General features: G+C 35.6%; 1 long non-coding RNA gene across 1 annotated transcript; it reads left to right on the top strand.

Annotated features, from left to right (window-relative positions):
- Positions 1 to 150: 150 nt before the first annotated feature.
- On the top strand, positions 151 to 12,175 carry LOC131148948 (uncharacterized). Its single transcript, XR_009135094.1, has 3 exons — positions 151 to 559; positions 11,378 to 11,527; positions 11,938 to 12,175. It is a non-coding gene; the product is annotated as an uncharacterized LOC131148948 (long non-coding RNA).
- The last annotated feature ends 207 nt before the right edge of the window (positions 12,176 to 12,382 follow it).

Consider the following 12,382-nt stretch of genomic DNA (forward strand, 5'->3'; position numbering starts at 1 on the left):
TTAAATTAGTTTGCTCATCTTCCAAGCATTGTAAGCCTATAAAGAGGCTCTTATGCAATAGGTTTAGACAGATTGGAATTGAGAATTGAAAGTTGTTGGACTTTGGTCCTTCATCTAGTGGTATTAGAGCAGACTCTGATCCAATGAGGCTATGAATTTTAACTCAATTGTTTGGTTTTGTGATTTTGACTCAAATTGCCTTGCATGAGCCCCATGTCCACCACCATCTCATTAGGGACGACACTTGTTCCACCCTTTTTCATTTCCAGATTAAAAAAAAATAAAATTGTGTGGCCCCAGACCCCCCAGCCATAAGTGAACCAAAGGCATCAAAGCCTTGAAGCAATCGAAGCCTTCATTGTTTCTTAACAGAAGTTTATTGTTGTCTACCTCCATTGTGGACCTTGCCGTTTCTTGTAAAGTCTCTGCAGGTCGAAGACCGTCTTAGCCAGCAAATTGCAACAGCTTGTCATTGTCAACTCACAGCAGTTTGTAACCATCAACCTTACTTCATGGGCTTTTTGGAGCCAGCTTAATTCACACAGGCGCCTGCGACTTGGTGAGCATCAGGGTAGACCAGGCTACAACTCTGCATGTCATTGGTGATTCATCATGGTTGTACACTGCTGCCTTGTTGAGTAAGATTATTTTTAGCTTGCGCTGCAACAAGTTAGCAGCCATTTATACAGCTTTTCTATCAATAGGAAAATATATAATATAAATTAACTAATAAAACAAAATAAATTATATGCTTATTTAATCTATTAGGCACATAAGATGAACATATAATACAATATATTAAACAAGTTCTTTTATTTGTTCAAGTAACAAAAATTTAAAAAATTTAGACCAATTTCTCGCGAATCCTACTGGACTCAAAACTGAGACAAGAATAACAAAAGGGAAAGGAAAATTAATTAATAAAAGTTTATTACCTTATCTTGGTCCTTCTCTTCCAACTCTGCACGAAGCTGTATCAGGTAGTCTTTCGTATCCCACTATTATGCTTGGTGTCTAAATAGAACCTCAATGAACGCTCCTTCTAACGAGCTTCCTTGGGCTTCCTTAGAGCTTTGTGAGAAATTGGTATTAGAGCATGTGTCCTAATATCAATGTTTCTTAGGAGGAGAAATATGGTCTTATGATCAGCAGAAGAGACAGAGAACAAGGGTCGCTTTTTTGTCAGAAGGCTTCAATAAGATCTAATATAAGATTTTATGAGAACTTAATAGAAGAGGTTTGGAGAAAAATATTTCAAACTATCTTCTTCTAAAGCCAACTTTGAATTAGATCCTATTGTGATAGACCTAAAAAGAGTTAAGAAAGGTCTAGAATCACAACTAATAGAGATTGAGAAACAGATTAGTCTTTATCAATCTAGAATTTGGCAGTGTGAGTGGTAGTTAGAACAACTCCACAGGACTCTAAGATCAGAATCAAACGGCCAAGATCTCATTAATCTTCAAAAATGAAGGAAAATCAGTCCATCACGAATAAAATTAGAGAAATAATGAAAAGTTATGAGGACAAAATTCAATCCCTCAGTAGGGCAGAAGAACTTCAATCGCCTCAAGTCAGAAGCAGTATATCAAGAAGATATGTTGCTAAAGACTATGAAGATGCATAGGAACAGGAGGTTCAGAGTGCTCTCAGAGACATTGATGAAACAAAAGTTTTGTCATACATAACAGAAGATATCCAGAACGCTCAGGATGAGTTGGATAAACTTCTACATCGAAAAATGGACAGAGAATGAAGTCTCAGAAATTCAAAAGAGAATCAATAAAAGGCTTAATGAGGTAGAAGCTCTCAAGGTTAAGAAACTAGCTAGTGCCGAAAATATTCTTGCAAGAACCAGTAAAGGATCTACAAGGGTTGGATCTGTAGGAGCAGGACCATCAAATTATCGAGAAACAGGGCAAGTGAGCTTTCCAGAAGTTTCATCTTGGGATGCAAAGCCAGTATCGCAGCCCCTAAGAATGGAACCACAACCGTGGGAACAAAAGAAGTTATCTTTCAAAGAAATGCTCCAGACCACGGAAAAATAGCAGGAGTCTATTTTAAATTATCCAGGTAGAATTCAAGAGGAATTTAGGCCAAGAAAAAGTGTTCCAGAGGGAGTACCCTAGAATGGAACAATCCTTAGGCTCAATTGTGAAAAGGATCCCGCAGTTGCAATTGATGATTGGGCTATGGATATTAGATATCATATCCTTAGTAGAGGAATCGAATCTTGGTCAGTGGAGCAAGCATATAAATTTGTAGTAGCCACACTAAGAGGAAATGCTGGAGATTTTTGGGAAATACTTCAAAGGAACTCAGATGTGAGTATCATTATCTTAAACACCATCAAAACTCCAGATGAAGTAATTGTTATCATCGCAGATTTCCTCAAACAGGAGTTTGTAGGATATTCGCTAGTTGATAGAGGTGATGAGCTAGTTGAAAAGGCCAGAATGACTCTCACAAAGATTCAGATTTGTGACATGTGTTACTTTGAAGAGTTTCTTTGTGAATTTCAATATTGGTATTATAAGCTCGGACCACAAGATCAACCATACACGAAAGAAGTCTTCATTAATAAATTACCCGGTAGTTGGCCAGAAGTGGTAAAACAGGCTGTTAAGCAGAGACTTGAGAGAGATACAAAAGTATCAGATACTCTTGTAGTCGGAGTGGAAATAGTAAGACAAATGATAAGGCTTTACTGTATGCAGCGGCATATGTTTCAAGATGTAAGAAACATAACTTATATGAATCCAGATTGTTGTCCCAAGACAAGTGGGGTAGCAAGGAGATATGGCTGTAACTAGAGACCAACTAGATACTCAGAACGAGTAGAAACTAGTTGTGCCAGAGGAGTTTGCCTTAGGAAGATTAAATCATCCAAAGTCAAAGGAAAGACTTGGAAGAAATTTGGAAAAAGGAAGAGCTCTAAAAAAAGGCAAAAAAACTCAGAGAAAAGATATCTTAGACCCAGTAGGGTTAGAGAAGATGTCAAGGAATTGTTCAAGAAGATATATAGACGATATCCTAAGTGTCTGCAAGGAAAATCTTTGGAGAATTGTGACTGTTGTTGGTTTTGTGGCAAGAAGGGCCATAAAGCTAATAATTGTCTAGAAGCTGAGAAGAAGAAAGGTGGCCTCAAGAGTATCTTGATGGAGAACTCTTCAAACTTCGTTATGAACCAATTTGGGGAGAGGAGATAGACTTAGATGATGAAAGCATTTATTCTATTTTCTCAGAATACTCTGAATCTGGAAATGAAGAAGAAGATTCAGAAGATGAATCTCCTTATCATCTTAAGTTAAGTCAGTTGAAACTAGCTATGATGAGAGTAGTAGACAAAGCACCAGAACTAGTTTCTCTAGCAGGAGAAGAGGAAGATCTAGTGCAAGCTGCAAAAACTGAAATTCCTTCAGAAAGTAGGGATTGTCAGGAATGGAGGATGCCTCGAGCCAGTTGGGCTGAAGCATATCAAACCTCATGGATACCTTATAAAGAGACAGTAAAGGTAATTGAGAAAGAGGTAATGGCAGAAGTATCAAGTACGGATGTAGTAACATTTATAGTTCCATTACTCACCACACAAAAGTTCAGAGAGCAATGGATAAGAAAGCAAGATATGTCCACTATGGAATTATCTAGGTTGGGATAGATCCATTAGTAAGAAAAGGGCAAGATCTCCCTATCCTTATTGCAGTTATGGATGGAAGTATCGGTAATTTTGGTAGGTCCTTACTAGGGGGAGCAAGGGCTAACTTACATTCAGGAGCAGCGTGGATAAAAGTAATACCAAATTTACATGTTGACCTTTAGGATAAAAGTGTGGAGAAAACTCTATAGATTAGAGTTAATACGAGAGACTGGCAAAATATGTTAAAATGTAGCCAAGATAGAAGGTGCATTAGACTCATTGCCAGATTGTATTTGAAATTTTATAACATGGGGAAACAAGCCCTCAGAAGGGGAGTTAGTAGATTTCCTCAACTCTTCGAAACAAATCAAACCGATTCAGTCAGAGGATTACAACCAGAAGTCGTAAATCCAAGAGCACTAAGTTGGCCACAGATTTGGTAACCCTAAGAACAGAAGAGAGATTGAAAAATCTTTTCCCAGAGTCGGTACGACAAGAGGCAAATAGATTAATTATAACAAAACCTCTAAGTGATTATACTCCTAGTAGAGTGAGTGTATCTAAAGAGAAAGATATTAATTCAGAAACTAGGTCAGAAGGATCTGGACCATCTGAATTAAGACCTTCAAGTAGTAGAAGGATAGTTGGTCAGAGAACCATAAGAATTCCTATCTATGCAGATGAAGAAGAAGACCAATCTCATATGACATATATGGGAACATCAATTTTAAGTGCCAAAATCGAAGAATGGGCAACATTGGTAAACATTTCTATCAGTAAGATAGAATGTACAACTCTTATCGATACTGGATGTACATGGTCTTGTACGTGAATTAGATTTCCAGAAGTAACTTGGGAATCAGAAAATTTTCAGTTTATAATTGGTAACAGTACATTACTTCAGATAGGAGAAATTGCCAAAAATGTGAAGATAATGATGAATGACCAAGATTATGAGGAACAAATTCTTTGCTTAATTCTAGAATTACCAGATGATTTTATTTTGGGAAGTAAATTCCTTAGGAAATATCAACCTTTTACGATATTTTCAGAAGGAATAATCCTAGATAACCATTTCATTCCAAAGTCTTCAGGTACTATTATAAAGAATTATATGATAGTCGAGGAAGGAAGATCTGATTATCAGGAGAAACTTGATAATTGGAAGGAACTGGTATCAGGAAGTATCCTAAAGGTAAATTAGTCAGAAGAAGAAAGTAATCTTGAATAAATCAAGAAGATGCTTTCAGAAAACTGGTCGGAGAATCCACAGGCATTATGGCAGAAAGCCATGCCAGAAGCTGATATTGTGCTCAAAAATCCCGATACAATTCTCAGAAGTAAAGGGATTAGTTATCCAAATGAAATGATAAGGTAATTTGAGAAACAAATTCCAAAATTATTAAATTTGGGACTCATTAGGCACAGGAAAAGTGAGCACAGGAGTGCTGCATTTATGGTAAAAAATCATGCCGAACAACTTCGTGGAAAAGCTAGGATGGTAATTGATTATAGAGATCTGAATAAGGAAACAAGAGATGATGGGTATAATTTACCTAATCAGGAGTCTCTTAGAAATAAAATAAGAAGGGAGAAACCCTTAGTTTATTTTAAATTCGATCTCAAATAAGGATACTGGCAGATAAAGGTCAAAGAAAGAACAGTGGCTCTTATAGCCTTCACTACGCTGATTAGGCTTTTCAAATGGCTAGTTATGCCATTTGGATTGAAGAATGCCTCAAGAATTTTCCAGAGAAGAATGGATAAGGCTTTTGAAGGAATGACTGGATTTGTTGCAATATACATTGATGATATTTTGGTATTTAGTAAAAATACTAAGGACCATTTAGAACATTTGAGGCAAGTGGCACAAGTGTTCAAAAAAGAAGGAATGATTCTTTCAAAAAGAAAAACCATATGGATGCAACCTTAGATTGAATTTTTAGGTTTAAAAATTCGAGGAAGCGAAGAGGAACTTTAGCCACATATATCAAAAAGGCTATGTGAATTTCTTAATGAATTCAAAGATAGAAGGCAGTGTCAATGCTTTCTAGGAGTATTGAATTACATTAGAAAATTTATTAAAAATTTGGTAGAAAAGGCAACACCAATTCAGAAAAAGGTTTCAGTAAAGAATCCTTGGAATTGGACTTCAGAGGATACTGAAGCAGTAAAAGCTTTATAGAAATAAGCTCAAAACTTACCAAAGTTAGAATATCCAGACGGTACAGAGTTAGATATAATTCTGGAAACCGATGCTTCAAATATAGCATAAGGATGTGTTTTAAAAATCAGAAAGATAGATAAAACAGAACACTTCAGCAAATATTGGAGTGAATGTTTTAATGGAGTAGAACTTAATTACCCAGTTCATGAAAATGAGTTGTTGGTAGTTCTTAAAGGAATTAGGACTAATGAACTTTTCTTGGGTAAACCATTCATCATTAGAACAGATAGTTCCTATGTAAAGCATTTTATTGGAATAAAGTTAAAACAATGCATTCAAACAAGATTGGTTAGATGGAGAAATGAGTTACAATATTACTCTTTTAGTGTAGAACATATTAAAAGAAGAGATAATATTATTACTGATACTCTAACAAGATATTTGAATTCTTGCAGATCTAATTGCAAGTAGTAGCAGTAGCAATAGCAGCCATTACAAATGTCCAATTTGTCAGGAAAGGCATAAGGTGACAGATTGACCAGTTGCCAGATTTGTTGACAAATAAAGACAGATAACTTTCAACTGCAGAAAGGGAGAAGGAAGTAGCAAAGAAAGAAGAAACGTGTCTCAGAAGAGAGAATGTTCAGTTCCAGTTCTGGAACAAAGCTAGATGAAGAAGAGAAGCTCATCTAGGAAAGATGAAAAGTCCAGTGACAAGAGTCATATTCAGTGTTTCATTTGCAGCCGGTATGGACATTACGGAACCCAGTGTGTTCAGAATCCTAGAACCAGGAGGGTAAGAGGAGAAGACATGCAGAAAAATGACTCAGTTGCTATCAACAAGAATGTTTTAGGATCCAGTAAGGATAGAGAAATAGTCGAAGTTGATTTGGTTATCGAAGACTTTCTGGGAAGGACTCCAGAAATCTCAAAGGAAAAGAGAAACTTGCTAGAAAGGATAGTTAATAATCTAGCGATTCCAACAAATATTTCTTTTTCAGTTTGCCTAAAAGAAGTAGTCGAAATATTGGAAGAATTTGAAAGCCATTATTTCAAAAAACTCTAGGACTATAAACAGGGAAAGTACAACGGAACTCATTCATCAACAAATTAAACTTACTTTTGAAATGGATATCCAGCTTAAAAAATACAACTTCACTACTAGAGCGATAATGAGTATTTCGGAGTATCCAGAATTAAAACAGTTTTGGATGAGGAGTGGTTTGTGTATTATGAAATTACACATTCCTAGAAATATAAGCCCTAATGTTAATTGCAGTACAAAAGGCCTTAAGATCAGGAGAAGTCTAGTTTTTTTGGATTCAGCAAAACAGGACAAACTTTTGATTTCCTGCCATCAATGGTAAGACGTGTTAAATTTCACTAATCCAGGATGGTTATGGTGGATTGGATACATTGAACCAATTGAGCTGAAATCAGGAAGAGTTTTGTTTTGGAATCTTTTTCCAGAAGATTGGAAAGACGGAGCGATTTCAGAATTTCATGAAGAAGAACCAGATTGGGAGGATTTCCAGAAACATAGGAAGTTCTATGAATTGGTTCATAATTTGTGGGGAATTTATCTTCTTGAAGAAAGGATGGTTTTGGATTGTATATTCTTCGCAGATTATGAAACTTTGATTGCTATTGAAGGAAAGTTCCTCTAGAAATTTGAAGAAGCAAATTTAGCAGAATTTGCAATTGGAGCAAAAAGAATAATAAATCAAGTTAAAAATTGGGAGCATCATCTTCCTTCAATCCTGGCCATAAAGAGTGATCTACAGATTGTACTTGCATAATTAGCAAGAAAAGATCACGATGAAGAAATCATTAGAGCTTTGAAAAATCTCTGAAGAAGGACGAGATCTTTGCCCGATATGCGATTCAGATGATAGTCTAGGTGTCATCATATCCCAGGCCAGACTGAGCGGACTACTCAAAAGGGTCATATAAGACATTTGTCCAGAACCATGTCATATCCCAGGCCTAGCCGAAAGGACAATTCGTCGGGTCATATAAATTGCTTTTGTATTTGTATTCTTATGCTTTAGTCAAAAGTTGCTTTAATAAAAGTTGGTGGTATTTTGTTATTTTGTCAAAAGAGTTAGCAGGTTTTGATGTGCTGTCCTTTTGCTTTTATTTAAAGTAGCTTTTACTTTTTCTTTATGTCGACATCGGTTTGACGTCTATTTTTAAGAAAACAACTTGTGCTTATCCATTAGTAGTTGCTTGCTTATATAAGAGAGCTCCGACCCTTGTGTTTGGAGAGGAAAAATTAAGATACATTAATAGAAGTCTATTTAGTTCTAAACCTCTCTATTTTTGAGTCTTTCTTTCTATTCCAAATATTATTGTGTGAAGGTTGAAGTTCTAAGGAAGCCCAAGGAAGCTTGTTAGAAGGAGCGTTCGTAGAGGTTCCATTTAGACAACAAGCATAATAGTGGGATACGAAAGACTACATGATACAGCTTCGTGCAGGATTGAAAGAGAAGGACCCAGATAAGGTAATACACTTTAATTTATTAATTTTCCTTTCCCCTTGGTATTTCTTGTCTCAATTTTGAGTCCAGTAGGGATTCGCGAGAAGTTGGGGTTGTGTTGTATAAGTATAACCTAATTTTTAAAATTATAATATATAAATTTATAAAATTTATGATTAAATAAATAAAAACTAACAATTTGAACACGACCAAACTAGAAAGAAAAGAAGGTTGAGGTTGAAAAATATAGAAAAGAAATATCAAATCACTAATATTATCAAAATAAAATATTTTTTTTATAAAAATGTTGTTCATATCAAATAGTTTATCAATGCATCTCTTGTGAATATTAATAAAAAATAAATAATTTTTGTATCATCATCATCCTCATTATAATCTTCTTCAAGCCCTCTTTACATAGTTTGTCGAGAATAACTTATGAAAGGGAAAAAAGAAAAAAAAGAAAAAGTAAAAACAAAAATACTCTTTTTTCCCCATAATAGTTCTGTAGCGGTTGTAGGGGCCATTATATAATAGTAATTCATAATGACTTACGGTTGTGAATTTTCCTCCCACCAATTTAGTGGTTTGCAATGTTACTGGGAACTCAACAGACTTTTATATAATGGCATAATGTGATGGTTGCAGCTGCTATTTAAAGCCATCGATGATAGAGCTCACATGAAGAATCTAGCCATTGCAGGGAACATTTTCCCTTTTTACTGGTCATTGATTCCATTTAGTGATGCAATCTTGTTGCTTGGTGTCCTTCCAACTATCAAGTTTGTGGAATGACAAAGAAAACCCTTCCTCTCATTTAGTTTTGATTTATGAAGGAGAATTTTAGAGAACAGGATGGAGCTGGTTCTTTTACTAGTTAGACCAAACCGGACCAGGCTAAACCAGCTGGAGAGAAATTTTTTTAGAAAAGGATGCTACCTTTACCTCTGCATTTTACAAGATTGATGCTAGATTGATTCAATGCTTTGCACCTTTATTTTTTGTTCTCCCAATCATTGCAAATAAGAAGAGATGACTTCTTTTCTACCCATTAAGAAAAGAGGTAGTCCAAAAAGAAGAGGTAGTTGAGGATGCTCCTATTGAGATCGAAGAACCAACGCAGGAAATAGTGGATGCCTTGAAATCAGAGCCAGATTCCTGACCATCCTGATCTCAAAATTGGAGCCTGATTTCCAACCAGTTGATTTCATCATCCCACATAAATTTTGCAACCAGTTGATTTCATCATCCCCCATAAATTTGTTAGTTGTACCTCCATGGGCTGTTCACTCAAAAAATCTTATTTCTTTTTGAAGCCAGCACTTTACACTGGCCTCCTTCAAGCATGGTCACAATATGGATTCTTCATCCTTCAGATTTTAAAAATTTGAGGTCGAATTTTTTCTAGTTGAGGGATAATGATGCAGCATGCAAACAAGATCTATTTTAATTTCCTAATTTTATTGTATTTTCATTTGTTTTATTTAGGTTAATTTTATTTGTAGTTAGTACCATATCTTCAACATTATAGGATATTATTGTTTAGGAAGCAAGATTCTAGGGTATTATTTTTAGGAAATAGTATTTTAGTTTATTTAATTTCGTTTGTGATGCACTTAATGTCCTAATTTTTTCACACATAGGCGATCCCAAGCCCGGGTAAGGAGGAGGGTTGCGTTAGGTAGCTGACAGCCAGTGTAAAATTTGTCAGATCACTATGATATGAATCCTTACCGAGATAAGATAAGAGAGGGACGACTCAGATGGTATGGACACTTGCAACGTAGGCTACATAGTGCACCAGTGAGGAAGAGTGAGTTAGTTACTGTGGGGGGTAGTAAAAGGGGTAGGGCTAGACCTAAAATAACTTGGGAGGAGATAGTGAGTAAGAATTTAATATTCCTGAATCTATAAAAAAGAAATGGTCTATGATCGCATAAATTGATGAAAAATGATTCATATAGTCGACCCCACCTAGTGGGAATTAAGGCTTGGTTTTGTTGTTGTTGTTGTTGTTGTAAAATTTTAGTTTATTTAGGCTTGTCCAACCATTGTAATCCTACAAAGAGGCCCTTACGCAATACGTTTAGACAGACTGGAATTGAGAGTCCAAATTTTTGGAACTTGGTCCTGCATCAGACTGTATAGACAAACTGCAAAAGGCTATATTTTGAAGCGCTTCGGAAATTTGGGGTACCAACATCTATTTTACTGAAGTTCTATATTTCCTTATTATGGTTTTTCAGTGATTCTATTATAATAGCCATCTGGTGAATGTGAAATAAGATTCTTGAATTGTACTCTTTAAAAAATGGATATCTTGATGCACTTGGCTATCTGATGGAAGCAAACTAATTCCACTCAATTTTCTATTGAAATTTGATGGCAGAATTCATTACCACAATTAATATTAAAATGCTGGAATGATGTTTTCCATAGAAATCTTTGTGATTTCTTTCTTTGCATTTAAAATAAACATTTTAAATGCAACAAGAAACCATGCTGAACTTTTTTTTTTTTTTAAATTTCTTTATTTATTTATTTTTTTAACGAGGAACACTGGATTGAATTTATTTCCATGGTGCATTGTCATGATTCTCATTCTCCACCTATTATCTCATGTTTATGGGAAGAGGGTTGATAATGTTGATTGGCATATTGAGGAGTCCCATTTGAATTATTTGAGCATTTGGCATGCTATTATTATTCACTGACATTTGTAAATGTTGATCTGGGCTCTGTACTAGAACATACAACACAAAATCTATGAATATGCAATCATGATGATTGGTCTGATACTGCTTCACCTCCATTCTACTTGGCTGACATTGCGACTCCCTCTCACTCAACACACAGACACGCCCCCATCCACCCACCCATGTGCCTACCACCACACGTGTACTCTGATGAGGGCGGGCATACTCACCATTTGTTCTGGAATGAAATTATAGGAAATCTTGTATTATGGATTATTTAAGTCTATTGCCTAGGGCTAATATTTTCATGTTTTTAAGTTTTTATTGCTTCTTTTTTTCTTTAGTTTCTTTTATCCATTGGCTAACGGTTGAAATTGGTTTTCTGCTAATACTGAAGGTTATATGGCTGGTCTTGTGGTTGCTAGTAGAGGTGCAAACCTCATAGTCAGTTACTCTTTGGAAGGCAGGTTTGAGGTGGCAAATCTGGTTTTTTTGGCAGCAAAAACACATAGGTTGTAGATCCATAAATTTGTCTACTAACCAAGAGGTAGATTTGCAATAATTATTTCATTTGTTCATGTCAAGTTTACAGCTCAAGTTCATTTTGTGTATTGTTTCATGCAATAACATGAAGTGGAGTGGAAGAACATTCTGGTTTTATGCATATTAAATCTCATTGAGCTAGGTAGTTTACTGCTCTTGTATCAAACTGGGAATTTGTTTATTTGGGGAAAAAAATAAGAGTGCGTCATCTGTTGCTAAATATGAAACATGAAACCTAGTGAAGTATCGTAATCCTTCTTTGAGTGAAAGAACAAGAAAACATAAAGGCTTGTGATGCTGGCTGATTGTGTTGTTTAATTGGCTAAAAAATGCTATGCTGACAGGTAGTTCAGATTTCAAGTTTATGCCTAAAACTTCTTTAACCCCATTGTCTGTTCCATTTATTTATTTTAGGTTTGATGCAGTTGGAAACATGGGTAGCATGCTAAACTCTGCTGTCAGCTCTGCATTGAAGCTTATCAGGAATTCAGGATCTCAAAAACACAATAATATGGAAAATCTCTATGCCATTAGAACAGCATAATGACTATTTATTTGTTAAATTGGAGCATATGCATTGGACTTGTCCCCATTCAACTCAATGAGGGTTGAATCTAACTCTGTCCACTAATTCAATTGCAGAAAACACGATCCTGACATTCTATGGGCTCATTCTGTTTTCAGAGGTGCTGCCTATTTGGGCAGTTTCAGAAATTCATATTTGTTTCAGTAAAGCTCTCATTCATGGGATCACGTTTAACATGCTTTTTCTTTGACTGAAAAAAATATGTTTTGAATTAGTTTGCATCTTAATCCAAGAAGCCTCCTGTTTCTCATAATCCTTCCCACCCTAGTTCTG

This window comes from Malania oleifera, chromosome 2, assembly GCF_029873635.1.
Source record: "Malania oleifera isolate guangnan ecotype guangnan chromosome 2, ASM2987363v1, whole genome shotgun sequence".
Lineage (NCBI taxonomy): Eukaryota > Viridiplantae > Streptophyta > Magnoliopsida > Santalales > Ximeniaceae > Malania > Malania oleifera.